Source organism: Bos mutus, chromosome 2 (genome assembly GCF_027580195.1).
Source record: "Bos mutus isolate GX-2022 chromosome 2, NWIPB_WYAK_1.1, whole genome shotgun sequence".
Classification (NCBI taxonomy): Eukaryota; Metazoa; Chordata; class Mammalia; order Artiodactyla; family Bovidae; genus Bos; species Bos mutus.
The window spans coordinates 2,736,889-2,751,306 of record NC_091618.1 but is presented as its reverse complement, the minus strand read 5'-3'; positions in this window follow the sequence as shown (position 1 = coordinate 2,751,306).

Genomic DNA, 14,418 nt, shown 5'->3' with positions numbered 1-14,418 from the left:
GCAGTCAGGAACCCCACTTCCCTCAGCAAGTCCCTATTCCGCGTAGGAAGTACCCAAGACTGGAGAAGAAACGCAATCCCAGGCCTAGTGGCTGCTGTCTGAACATGCCCAGGGCAGAAAAATCACACCCTGGGCGAGGGGTGGGGCGAGGGGTGGGTCGTGGGCCAAGCAGCAGCAGGTGGTGAAAGGGGCTCAACTGGGAAATTCAGACGAACCCACCAGTCAAAGACTCTTTGTTGGACTTCCCTGGAGGCCCAGGGGTTAAGAATCCATCTGGCAGGGGACATGGGTTCAATCCCTGGTCAGGAAGATTCCACAAGCTGTGGGGCAAGTAAGCCCATGTGTTACCCTTGTACCCTAGAGCCGTGCTCTGCAACAAGAGGAGTCACCCCTCTCCACAGCTAGAGAGAGCCCGCGCGCAGCGCCAACGCCCGGCACTTAAAAAGGACGCATTTGAATCAGTTCTAATGAGCTGGATGAAACTGGAGCCTATTCTACAGAGCGAAGTAAATCAGAAAGAAAAGCACCAATACCATATACTAATGCATACATACAGAATTTAGAAAGATGGTAACGATGACCCTGTATGTGAGACAGCAAAAGAGACACAGAGGTAAAGAGCAGTCTTTTGGACTCTGGGAGAAGGCGAGGGTGGGGTGATCTGAGAGAATAGCACTGAAACATGGATATTACCATATGTGAAATAGATCGCCAGTCCAGGTTTGATGCATGAGACAGGGCGCTCAGGGCCGGTGCACTGGGACGACCCTGAGGGATGGGATGGGGAGGGAGGTGGGAGAGGGGTTCAGGATGGGGGACACACGTACACCCATGGCTGATTCATGTCGATGGATGGCAAAACCACCACAATATTGTAAAGTAATTAATCTCCAATTAAAAATAAAAAAGTTGAAAAATTGAAAAATAAAATTTTAAAAATAAGAAAAAAAAGGGACCCAGCACAACCATAAATAAATAAATTTTGAAAAGAGATTCTGTTCAAAGGAAGGTCCTACTCACAATCTATTAATGAAAGGAGACACACACCCTGCAAGTAAAGTCTTCCAACAAAGACACCCTCCTCTGTCTTCACCTATAATAAAATGGATGCTTCCCCAAGTGGGGGAATTACCCTCCTCGTATTATTAACTATTTTGGTTCTACCAGTTTATTGCTACCAACCCATCTCCCTCCACCCTCACGCACACATGTTCAGTCATGTAGCCGCACGGACTGCAGCCCGCCAGGCTCCTCTGTCCACAGACTTTTCCAGGCAAGAATACTGGAGTGGGTTGCCGTTTCCTTCTCCACCTGCTCATATTAATCATAATATAAAAATTATTGTTGCACAGCAAACCACCCCAAAATTCTGTTGCTTAAGATGACAAAATCTGAAACACCTAAGAAGATTCAGTGCAATTTCTATCAAATATCTTAAAAAGATCAAGTACAAAACTATAGTCTATTTTTTAAGGAAGAATAATAGCTCTTCTGTGCTGATGCACCCCCTGCCTTAAGGGAGGAAACACAAAACCTGAGAGGTTTATGCTGAGGTGGAGGGAATGTTCTGTAAAATTCTGTGGCCTGTTGATAAAGGGATTGGTACTGTGACCTGAAACTGAACTCACCATGAGAACTTCAGAGGATGTCGTCTCTAAAGTGCAGTGGCCGTTCCCTGACTAAACTCCATAGTTTGATAAGTGCATGTGGAATCTGTTGAGGCAGTCTGAGCTCGGACTCAGACACAGAGTCCAGACACAGAGCATTTTGGAATGGAGTGAGCTTATTAAGAGCAAGGAGCAGAGATACCGAGGGCGCCACGAACCCAGCAGGGCGGGTCGACCTCCTGACGGGCCAGGGAGAGCTGAGGGGCTGCTTCAGAACGCTGGGCTGGCTCAAGGGGGACCCGAGGCTGTTCCTGGAACCCACCTACAAAACCTCTGGCCAACTCAATACAGTAATAAACAACGAGGGTCACGCACCCCGACTGGTTACTTTTCATCCCAAGAATACAGTTTGCTTTATATTTGCAAATCAATCAATGCTGCGATGACATCAATCAGTTCATGTTAGTCAACTCTATTGGTCAAAGGTTTTTGTAGGTAGGTTCATGAAGACTACTGGGGCTTTTTGCTGAGTCATGCAGTAAGTGCATTTTTAACTTTATAAAAACTCACTTATCTGTTTAAAAGGCTAAACATGAAAAAGGTTAAAAGTTATATTTATCCTCACATTTACCATTTCCAGCACTCTTCTTTTTGTGCGTGTGTAAATCCAACTTTTCTTCTGTCTAAAGAATTTTTCCAAATATTTGCTATAGTGAGAGCTGGCTACTATGCATTCTCCCCAACTTTGTCTGAACAAAGTCTTTAGTTTGCTTTCATTTCTGAAAGGTGTTTTTGCTTGAGTTCTTTCAGGACTTTAATACAAATGCTGGCTGGAGCTTTTGGCAAGTCCCAACAAGAAAACCACAGAGCTGAGTTCTGGGCCCTGCAAGGTGGCAGGAAAAGTAATCAATATAGTTGAGTGTGCTAACACCAGGGACTTCCCAGGCGGCGCAAGTGGTAAGGAACCTGCCTGCCAGTGCAGGAGACAAACAGGGGTTTGATCCCCGGGTTGGAAAGATCCCCTTGGAAAGATCCCCTGGAGGAGGGCACGGCAACCCACTCCTTTATTCTTGCAGAGAATCCCATGGAGGGAGGGCTCCTCCCTCCATGGAATTCTCTGCAAGACTGGACTATGGGCTACAGTCCATAGGATCCCAAAGAGTCAGACGTGGATGAAGCAACTTAGCATGCACACATACTAGCATCAAAGAATAAAACCCTTATGATTATCTCAATAGATGCAGAAAAAGCATTTAACAAAGTTTAATACCCATTCATGAAGGAGAAAGAAAAAACCCTCAGCAAAATAAGAACAGGGAATTTCCTCAAAATGAAAAAGGGCGTATTCAGAAAACATATAGCTGACATTATAGTTAATAGTGGAACAACTCTCCCTCTAAGACTGGTAACCAGGCAGGGATGTCTGCTCTTGAGGCAGCAGGTAGATGGGTCCCACCAGGACAAACCGATTAGACAGTCATTCCCTGTGAACCGAAACTCCAGGATGAGGAGAGCAGGACAGTGAAGAGAAGTAGCCGGACCCTGCCCAGACCACATACTTCTCATTCTCGAAGTCAGGGGACCTTCCCAACCGCACATGCGCAGAAGGGCTCCTTGGAGGTCAAAGCGGAGTGATATCAAGGGATACGCCACCCGTAGGCCTTTGCGGTAGACTCCGTCTTGGCTAAGAGATGCGTGCGCCCACATGGAAGGATCCTGAGCGACACTAACTGGACTGTGAACCAGGCAAATCAAAAGGACTGGCCAAAGGAAGCCCGGAAGACAAGCCTGATAAAGTAATCCAAACCGCCACAGGGGGCCTCTCTCTCTGAGTCTGCCAGCCTATCTACCCACATGTACTGTATGTACTCTTTTCCCACCTAAAAAATACCTTTCACTACTTTCCGTCTCTGTGGGAATCCTTTTCTGCAAAACTGAAGGGCCAGGGCCCTTGTCCGTGACCGCCGGTCTAGTGGTTAGGATCTGGTGCTCTCAGCGCCGCAGCCCGGCCTGAGTCTCTGACTGGGAACCCAAGCCCCGCTTCGAGCCATTGCAGGGCGAGGCTGCCAAGGTCACTCCCACCTCTCAGTCAGTACTGTGCTGGAGACGCTAGAGATGCCGATATATGCCAGTGTGCATGCGTTGCAACAGGCAACTTCTTACGTAACTACAAAGCCACGGTCACACTAAAAATAAACCAACAATTCTTTTGTGTCACTTAATACCACATCTGTATTCAAATATCCCTGATTGTTTTTAAAAAGTTTCAGGTGGCTTCAGGACTTCCCTGGCGGTCCAGTGGTTAAGACTTTGTGTTTCCAATGCAGGAGATCAGAAATTAAAAAAAAGAAGTTTCAGTTGGCTTCCATTAGGATAAGACATGGTTGACACATTACAGTTGGTTGTTACGTTTCAAAAGTCTGGTTTAAACTTCAGCAGTCTCACCGCTTTTCATGCATCTGTTTATGGAAGAGACCCACCACTTGGCCTATAGAACATCTCACACTCTTTTTGCATAGTCATAGTTTCATTTAACTTGTTCCTCATATTTTGCACCAAATGGAAGTGCTAATGACTCGCTTATATTCTAGTTCAACTTTTTTTTTCCCCTGTTAAGAATGCTTCATCAGTGGTCCTGTGGACTTCCTAATGCGTACCATCAAGGAGATACGAACAGCATGGGTGATCTGCTCCTAATGCTGCTGACAAGCAGTGGGCCGTGTGGTGCCAGCCTGCTCCCTCCACGTCGAGTTCCCGGTCGTTCATTTTAGGGTTCGTTGCAGGAAGGGCTACCCTGTCCAGGGTCCGAGAACGAGCTCTTGTCTAACACCCGGGAATGAACTGTCCGAGGAGATACACATGCCCTCAGAGCAAGGGGCTTTACTGGGAAGGGGCATCTGGGTGGAGAGCAGGTCAGGGAACCCAGGAGGACTGCTCTGCCACGTGACTTGCAGTCTCGGCCTTTACAGTAATGGGAAGAGTTTCTGGGTTGTCTCTGGTCAATCATTCTGACGCGGGTACTTCCTGGTGGCACATGCATTGCTCAGCCAAGATGGATTCCAACAAGGAAGATTCTGGGAAGTTGGTAGGACATACAGATTGGCCTCTCCTCTCTCCTTTTGACCTTGCCCAGATTTTTCTGGCTGGTGGTAGCTTGTTAGTTCCTTGTTTCTTACCAGCACCTTCTGTCCTAAAATAACTCTTGCAAATGCTCACTATGGTGCCTGGTCCAATGGTGTGGTTTCAGTCGTATCTCCCCTAACAGTTTCATCTACTGATGATCTTTGCCTGAAATCAAGATAGAATTTTTAAGTCTCAGATTATGTTGCGTACATGCTAAAAACAGATCTTAGAAGTATAAGTTTAATATATATGACCTTCTGACGACAGTTGGCCCCTGAACAACATAGGTTTGAACTGGGCAGGTCCACGGATACACAGATATTTTATTCAGTAGTAAACACTTCAGTACTGCATAATCCAAGGTTTGCTGAACCCCAGGATGTGGAAGAGGGAACCACGGGTACTGAACAGCCTTACACGCAGAGGGCTGACTCTAAATGCAGATTTTCAACGGTGCAGGGGGTCAGCGCCCCTCACCTGGTTGTTCAAGGGTCAGTTGTACTTTGTTTTTTTTTCCTTGCTGTACCATGTGGTCTGCGGGGTCTTAGTTCCCTGACCAAGGATTGAACCCGGCCCCAGGGCAGTGAAAGCAGAGTCCTAACCACTGGACTGCCAAGGAATTCCCCCAACCGTAATTTTAAATGAGAAGTAAAGTACAGGTGTTCTTTTTATAATTCAACTTTTTAATTTTTGAGAAAGTTTTAGATTTATATGCAGTTGTAACAAATAATACAGAAATGCCTTGTACTTTTTCCCAGTTCCCCCAACATCTTGTAAAATTATACTACGCTGTCATAACCCAGATACTGGCATTGACACAGTCCGTACACGATCGTTGTTAACTGGAGTATCCTATAAATGTTGATTAGATCCTGCTTTTGGTGACTCCTTTGAGTTCTTCTATGTCCTTGCTGATTTTTCTGAGTAGCTATTCTACCAGTTGTTGGGAGAGGGGTGCTGAAGCCTCCGATTATAGAGGCGGATTTGTCTCTCTTCATTTTCAGGTCTATCGGTTTTTGCTTCGCATACTTTGGCAGCTGTTTGGTGTTTAAATATTTAGGACAGCTGTTCCTCAGTGTGTTGAGCCTTTTCCTCATTACATAGTATCCCTCTCTGTCTCTGATAGTTTTCTTTGTTCTGAAGTCTGCATTCTTAGACACTGCTATAGCCATGTTGATCAAGCCGTTGTTCTTGATCAATACTTTCACTGTATTTCTTTCTCCACCCTCTTACTTCCAGTTTGCCTGAGTCATTATATTGTAAGTGACTTTCTGTAGAAAATCTGTAGTAAGGTCATTAGGCAATTTATTTATGTATTTGGCTGCACCCGTCCTCACTGCGGCCTGTGAGACCCTGAGCTGAAGCACGTGCAGTTCCGGTTGTGGCATGCAGGGTCTGGTCCCTGACCAGTGATCGGACCCAGGCCCCTGCAGAGTTTTAGCCACTGGATCACCAGGGAAGTCCCAAGTTTTTGCTTCAACCATCAAGTGTAAGTCAGGACACTTTTAAGAGGAGGAAAACCTGTCGTATTTATCCACGTTTCGCTTACCATGTCTTCAACCATCAAGTGTAAGTCAGGACACTTTTAAGAGGAGGAAAACCTGTCGTATTTATCCATGTTTCGCTTACCATGTTTTTTCTTCCTTCGTGATGTTCCAGGATCCCTTCTTTCATCATTTTCTGTTTGTGTAGAGAATTTCCTTTACCAATTCACTAAGGATTGACCTGCCAGCAACAAAGTCATAATTTTTCTTTATCTGAGAATGTTTTGATTCCCCCTTCATTCCAGAAGGATATAGTGCTGGGTATAAGATTCTAGGTTGATGATTCTTTTCTTTCAGCACTTGAAAAATTGTTGCACCACTTCCACCTTTTCTCAGTATTTGGTTTCATGGGCTGTGCTGAGGGGATCACACGTTTCATTCTATGGTGTTTGTGGCATGCAGTAAGCAGTTATTGTCCAAAACGTTTCTGTCTTCCCAGGATGCCCCTTTCCTAGCTTTTGGCTAGAAAAAGCAGGCTTTTGTTGGGGCTTTTTCTATCTGTGTCAATATTTCCAGGTTGTTGGCGTCTTCAGCTCTAAGTCTAGGATATAAGAGACAAAAAGAAAACTCAGGAAAATTATCTCGGTCATTCCTTGGGTTCTGAGGTCCCTAGCTAGTCTGACTTCTTCTTTCCACCTTTCAGAGTCTTCTTATATTTGTGTTACACATGGTGTCCAGGATTTTTATTTGTACTTAGTAGGAGAAATAAAAGGAAACATATGACTATTTTATCTTCCTGTAAGCAGAGGTCCTTTAGTTTTGCTAAAACTAAAGTTACAAATATAATTTTCGTATAATTTAGCAATCCCACTTCTATACATGTACCAAAGAGAAATGAAAACATATGTTCAGGCACTGCCCTGGTGGTCCAGCGGCCAGGACTCCAAGTTCCCGATGCAGGGGCCTGGGTTCAATCCCTGGTCAGGGAACTAGATCCCACACGCCACAACCAGGACCCAGCACAGCCAAATAAATAAATAAAAATAAATATTTTAAAAAACATATGTTCAAATTTATTGTTGTTTTGTTGCTCAGTTGTGTCCAACTCTTTTGCGACCCCATCATCTGTAGCTCACCAGGTTCCTCTGTCCATGGAATTACCCAGGCAAGAATACTGGAGTGGGTTGACATTTCCTTTTCTAGGAGATCTTCCCCACCCAGGGGTCAAACTTGTGTCTCCTGCGTTGGCAGGTGGATTCTTCACCACTGAGCCACCAGTGGGTGCTACGTCGCTTCAGTCGTGTCCGACTCTTTTGTGACCCCATGGACCGCAGCCCGCCAGACTCCTCTGTCCATGGGATTCTCCAGGCAAGAGTACCGGAGTGGGTTGCCGTTTCCTCCTCCAGGGGATCTTCCCCACCCAGGGATGGAAACTGCAGTATTAAGTCTCCTACGTTGGCGGGTGTGTTCTTTACCACTAGTGCCACCTGAGAAGAGAACCTCGGTATTCAAATACTTACACGCTAATGTTTATGTCAGTTCATTCACAAGAGCCCCAAATTGGAAACGACTAATCAACTTGTGGTACATTCATACAATGGAGTATGGTATCAGTTCAGTCAGTTCTGCAGACCCCACGGACTGCAGCATGCCAGGCCCTCCTGTCCATCACCAAAACCCAGACTTTACTTAAACTCATGTCCATCAAGTTGGTGACACCATCCAACCATCTCATCCTCTGTTGTCCCCTTCTCCTCCTGCCCTCAATCTTTCCCAGTGTCAGGGTCTTTTCAAATGAGTCAGTTCTTTGCATCAGGTGGCGAAAGTATTGGAGCTTCAGCTTCAACATCAGTCCTTCCAATGAACACCCAGGACTGATCTCCTTTAGGATGGACTGGCTGGATCTCCTTGCAGTCCAACAGACTCTCAAGAGCCTTCTCCAACATCACAGTTCAAAAGCATCAATTCTTTGGCACTCAGTTTTCCTTATAGTCCAACTATCACAGCCATACATGACTACTGGAAAAACCATAGCTTTGACTAGATGGACTTTTGTTGGCAAAGTAATGTCTCTGCTTTTTAATATGCTGTCTAGGTTGGTCATAACTTTCCTTCCAAGGAGTAAGCATCTTTTAATTTCATGGCTGCAGTCACCATCTGCAGTGATTTTAGAGCCCCCCAAAATAAAGTCTGTCACTGTTTCCACTGTTTCCCCATCTATTTGCCATGAAGTGATGGGACCGGATGCCATGATCTTAGTTTTCTGAATATTGTTTTAAGCCAACCTTTTCACTCTCCTCTTTCACTTTCATCAAGAGGCTCTTTGGCTCTTCTTCGATTTTTGCCATAAGGGTGGTGTCATCTGCATATCTGAGGTTATTGATATTTCTCCCGGCAATCTTGATTGCAGCTTGTGCTTCTTCCAGCCCAGCATTTCACATGATACACTTCACATATACGTTAAATAAGCAGAGTGACAATATACAGCCTTGACGTACTTTTTTTCCTACTTGGAACCAGTCTCTTGTTCCATGTTCAGTTCTAACTGTTGGTTCCTGACCTGCATACAGATTTTTCAAGAGGCAGATCAGGTGGTCTGATATTCCCATCTCTTATAGAATTTTCTACAGTTTATTGTGATCCACACAGTCAAAGGCTTTGGCATAGTCAATAAAGAATGAGAATAGGTAAAATTAAAATAACTTTCAAAATCAACTAGTTTACCATCATGGTTGATGGCTACACTACTCCACTGTGCTGAATGATGCTTTCTTATCAGGGGACAAATCTTGTAGGCAAGATACATAGAGCCACTCCTTTGGGTAAAGCAGAAGTTGAGATGTGCTCTTGTCTCTATAGGGTGAACAGCTACTTATTCATGAAAATAGCTGCTAGAGCCTTGGGGACCAGTCTGTCCTTGACTGAATCTTCTAATATATCACCATTCTTCTCTGGACACAACCCAACTTTGTTGCTGTTGTTCAGTAGCTAAGTTGTATCCAACTCTTTGTGATCTCATGGACTGCAGCACACCAGGCTTCCCTGGCATTTACCACCTCCTGGAGCTTGCTCAAACTCATGTCCATTGAGTTGGTGATGCCATCCAACCATCTCATCCTCTGTTGTCCCCTTCTCCTGCCTTCTATCTTTCCCAGCATCAGGGTCTTTTCCAGTGAGTTGGCTCTTCGCATCCTAAGTACTGGAGTTTCAGCTTCACCATCAGTCCTTCCAGTGAATATTCAGGACTGATTTCCTTTAAGATGGAGTGGTTGGATCTCCTTGCAGTCCAAGGGACTCTCAAGAGTCTTCTCTAGCACCACAGTTTGAAAGCATCAATTCTTTGGCACTCAGCCTTCTTTAGGATCCAATCCTCACAGTTATACATGACTACTGGAAAAACCATAGCTTTGAGTAGATGGACCATTGTTGGCAAAGTAATGTCTCTACTTTTTAATATGCTGTCTAGGTTGGTCATAGCTTTCCTTCCAAAGAGCAAGTGTCTTTTAATTTCAAGGCTATAATCACCATCCATAGTGATTTTGGAGATCAAGAAAATAAAATCTACCACTGTGACCCAACTTACATGGTTTTGATTCAGAAAGAAGTTATTAAGGATGAGAATGTTGAACTGGAGAATTAGAGCTTCCTTCTAAATCAGACAATTTCTTACTAGAGTCTAGTAATAGATTAGCTCAAAGGGTATGCGTGATTCAGCAGAAGGCTCAACTTCAAAGTTCAGGGAACAACAAACACCATCAGTATCTCAATGCCAAAGCCTCTAAGCAGTGATGAGATTATTATGCTGCTGCTGCTGCTAAGTCACTTCTGTCGTGTCCGACTCTGTGCGGCCCCATAGATGGCAGCCCACCAGGCTCCCCCGTTCCTGGGATTCTCCAGGCAAGAACACTGGAGTGGGTTGCCACTTCCTTCTTCAATGCGTGAAAGTGAAAAGTGAAAGTGAAGTCACTCAGTCATGTCTGACTCTTCGCGACCCCACGGACTGCAGCCCACCAGGCTCCCCCGTCCATGGGATTTTCCAGGCAAGGGTAACGGAGTGGGTTGCCATTGCCTTCTCCAGAGATTATTTTAGTCACCTATAATTCTTTGGGGTTTGAATGAGATAGAAAGTAGAGCTTGATTTACTGCCATCTAGAACGCTTTCATAAGGGATTTGATTTAGGTCATACCTGAATGGTCTAGTGGTTTTCCCTACTTTCTTCAATTTAAGTCTGAATTTGGCAATAAGGAGTTCATGATCTGAGCCACAGTCAGCTCCTGGTCTTATTTTTGTTGACTGTATAGAGCCTCTCCATCTTTGGCTGCAAAGAATATAATCAATCTGATTTCGGTGCTGACCATCTGGTGATGTCCATGTGGAGAGTCTTCTCTTGTGTTGTTGGAAAAGGGTGTTTGCTATGACCAGTGCATTTTCTTGGCAAAACTCTATTAGTCTTTGCCCTGCTTCATTCCGTATTCCAAGGCCAAATTTGCCTGTTACTCCAGGTGTTTCTTGACTTCCAACTTTTGCATTCCAGTCCCCTATAATGAAAAGGACATATTTTTTGGGTGTTAGTTCTAGAAGGTCTTATAGGTCTTCATAGAACTGTTCAATTTCAGCTTCTTCAGCATTACTGGTTGGGGCATAGGCTTGGATTACTGTGATATTGAATGGTTTGCCTTGGAAATGAACAGAGATCATTCTGTCGTTTTTGAGATTGCATCCAAGTACTGCATTTCAGACTCTTCTATTGACTATGATGGCTACTCCATTTCTTCTAAGGGATTCCTGCCCACAGTAGTAGATATAATGGTCATCTGAGTTAAATTTACCCATTCCAGTCCATTTCAGTTTGCTGATTCCTAGAATGTCAACATTCACTCTTGCCATCTCTTGTTTGACCACTTCCTATTTGCCTTGATTCATGGACCTGACATTCCAGGTTCCTATGCAATATTGCTCTTTACAGCATCGGACCTTGCTTCTATTACCAGTCCCATCCACAGCTGGGTATTCTTTTTGCTTTGGCTCCATCCCTTCATTCTTTCTGGAGTTATTTCTCCACTGATCTCCTGTAGCATGTTGGGCACCTACTGACCTGGGGAGTTCCTCTTTCAGTATCCTATCATTTTGCCTTTTCATACTGTTCATGGGGTTCTCAAGGCAAGAACAATGAAGTGGTTTGCCATTCCCTTCTCCAGTGGACCACATTCAGTCAGATCTCTCCACCATGAGCCGCCCATCTTGGGTTGCCCCACAGGGCATGGCTTAGTTTCATTGAGTTAGACAAGGCTGTGGTCCTAGTGTGATTAGATTGACTAGTTTTCTGTGAGTATGGTTTCAGTGTGTCTGCCCTCTGATGCCCTCTTGCAACACCTACCATCTTACTTGGGTTTCTCTTACCTTGGGCGTGGGGTATCTCTTCACAGCTGCTCCAGCAAAGCGCAGCCGCTGCTCCTTAACTTAGACGAGGGTTATCTCCTTACCGCCGCCCTTCCTGACCTTCAACGTGGGATAGCTCCTCTAGGCCCTCCTGCGCCCGCGCAGCCACCGCTCCTTGGATGTGGGGTTGGTCCTCCCGGCCGCTGCCCCTGGTCTCTGGCGTGGGGTTGCTCCTCCCGGCCGCCACCCCTGGCCTTGGGTGTGGGATAGCTCCTCTCAGCCGCCGCCCCTGACCTCGGATGCGGGGTAGCATAGAACCGTTCAAAACTTCAGCTTCTTCAGCATTACTGGTTGGGGCATAGGCTTGGATTACTGTGATATTGAATGGTTTGCCTTGGAAATGAACAGAGATCATTCTGTCTTTTTTGAGATTGCATCCAAGTACTGCATTTCAGACTCTTTTGTTGACCATGATGGCGACTCCATTTCTTATAAGGGATTCCTGCCCACAGTAGTAGATATAATGGTCATCTGAGTTAAATTCACCCATTCTAGTCCATCTTAGTTTGCTGATTCCTAGAATGTCAACGTACACTCTTGCCATTTCCTGTTTGACCAATTCCAATTTGCCTTGATTCATGGACCTAACATTCCAGGTTCCTATGCAATATTGCTTTTTACAGCATTGGACCTTGCTTCTGTCACCAGTCACATCCACATCTGGGTATTGTTTTTGCTTTGGCTCCATCCCTTCATTCTTTCTGGAGTTATTTCTCCACTGATCTCCAGTAACATATTGGGCACTTAACGGAAAGATGATGCTGTGAAAGTGCTGCACTCAATATGCCAGCAAATTTGGAAAACTCAGCAGTGGCCACAGGACTGGAAAAGGTCAGTTTTCATTCCAATTCCAAAGAAAGGCAATGCCAAAGAATGCTCAAACTACCGCACAATTGCACTCATCTCACATGTAGTAAGGTAATGCTCAAAATGCTCCAAGCCAGGCTTCAGCAGTACATGAACCGTGAACTTCCTGATGTTCAAGCTGGTTTTAGAAAAGGCAGAGGAAGCAGAGATAAAATTGCCAACATCTGCTGGATCATCGAAAAAGCAAAAGAGTTCCAGAAACACATCTATTTCTGCTTTATTGACTATGCCAAAGCCTTTGACTGTGTGGATCACAATAAACTGTGGAAAATTCTGAAAGAGATGGGAATACCAGACTACCTGACCTGCCTCTTGAGAAACCTATATGCAGGTCAGGAAGCAACAGTTAGAACTGGACATGGAACAACAGACTGGTTCCAAATAGGAAAAGGAGTATGTCAAGGCTGTATATTGTCACTCTGCTTATTTAACTTATATGCAGAGTACATCATGAGAAATGCTGGGCTGGAAGAAGAACAAGCTGGAATAAAGATTGCCCAGAGAAATATCAGTAACCTCAGAAATGCAGATGACACCACCCTTATGGCAGAAAGTGAAGAGGAACTCAAAAGCCTCTTGATGAAAGTGAAAGAGGACAGTGAAAAAGTTGGCTTAAAGCTCAACATTCAGAAAATGAAGATCATGGCATCCAGTCCCATCACTTCATGGGAAATAGATGGGGAAACAGTGCAAACAGTGTCAGACTTTATGTTTTTGGGCTCCAAAATCACTGCAGATGGTGATTGCAGCCATGAACTTAAAAGACGCTTGCTCCTTGGAAGGAAAGTTATGACCAACCTAGTTAGCATATTCAAAAGCAGAGCCATTACTTTGCCAACAAAGGTCTGTCTAGCCAAGGCTATGGTTTTTCCAGTGATCATGTATGGATGTGAGAGTTGGACTCTAAAGAAAGCTGAGCGCTGAAGAATTGATGCTTTTGAACTGTGGTGTTGGAGAAGACTCTTGAGAGTCCCTTGGACTGCAAGGAGATGCAACCAGTCCATTCTGAAGGAGATCAGCCCTGGGATTTCTTTGGAAGGAATGATGCTAAAGCTGAAACTCCAGTACTTTGGCCACCTCATGTGAAGAGTTGACTCATTGGAAAAGACTCTGATGCTGGGAGGGATTGGGGGCAGGAGGAGAAGGGGACGACAGAGGATGAGATGGCTGGATGGCATCACTGACTCGATGGACATGAGTTTGGGTGAACTCTGGAGATGGTGATGGACAGGGAGGCCTGGCGTGCTGCGATTCATGGGGTCGCAAAGTCGGACACGACTGAGCGACTGAACTGAACTGAGATCACTTTCACATCTTTTTTTTTTTTTCTTTCACTTTAGGAGCCTCTTTTCACATTTAGATGTTTATCTGATAACCTTATACAGAGATTTACCAGAATTTCCGGTTACACTGTGCTCTTCTCAGGCCATGACAGTGTGAGTGTTTATCCTTCATGTCTGGGGACCAGGAGCTAAGAATTTGTTTTATAGGAGTTGGGAAATGCTTTATTCAACTCTTACATCTGTTCTTTTTCAGATTCTTTTCTCTTATAGGTTATTACAAAATACAAAGTGCAGTTCCCTATATACTGTAGGTCCTTTCCGATGATCTGTTCCATACGTGGCAGCATGTATGTATTAATCCCAGACTCCTAGTTTATCCCCCCCCGCCTTTCCCCTTTGGTAACCATAAGTTACCAAAAGTACCGTAAGCGTACATTTTCTCCCCTGTAAGTGGTGCTACTACAATTCCTGGACTTCGAAGGCTTTGGAATATCAGCTGTCTCCCTTAATGCTTTCTGCTGAAGTTACGGAGGCAATCCCTAGGTATCATGAATGCTTCTAACCATCACATCACACAAACACATCACACACACACAGCTGCACCTCACACAAAC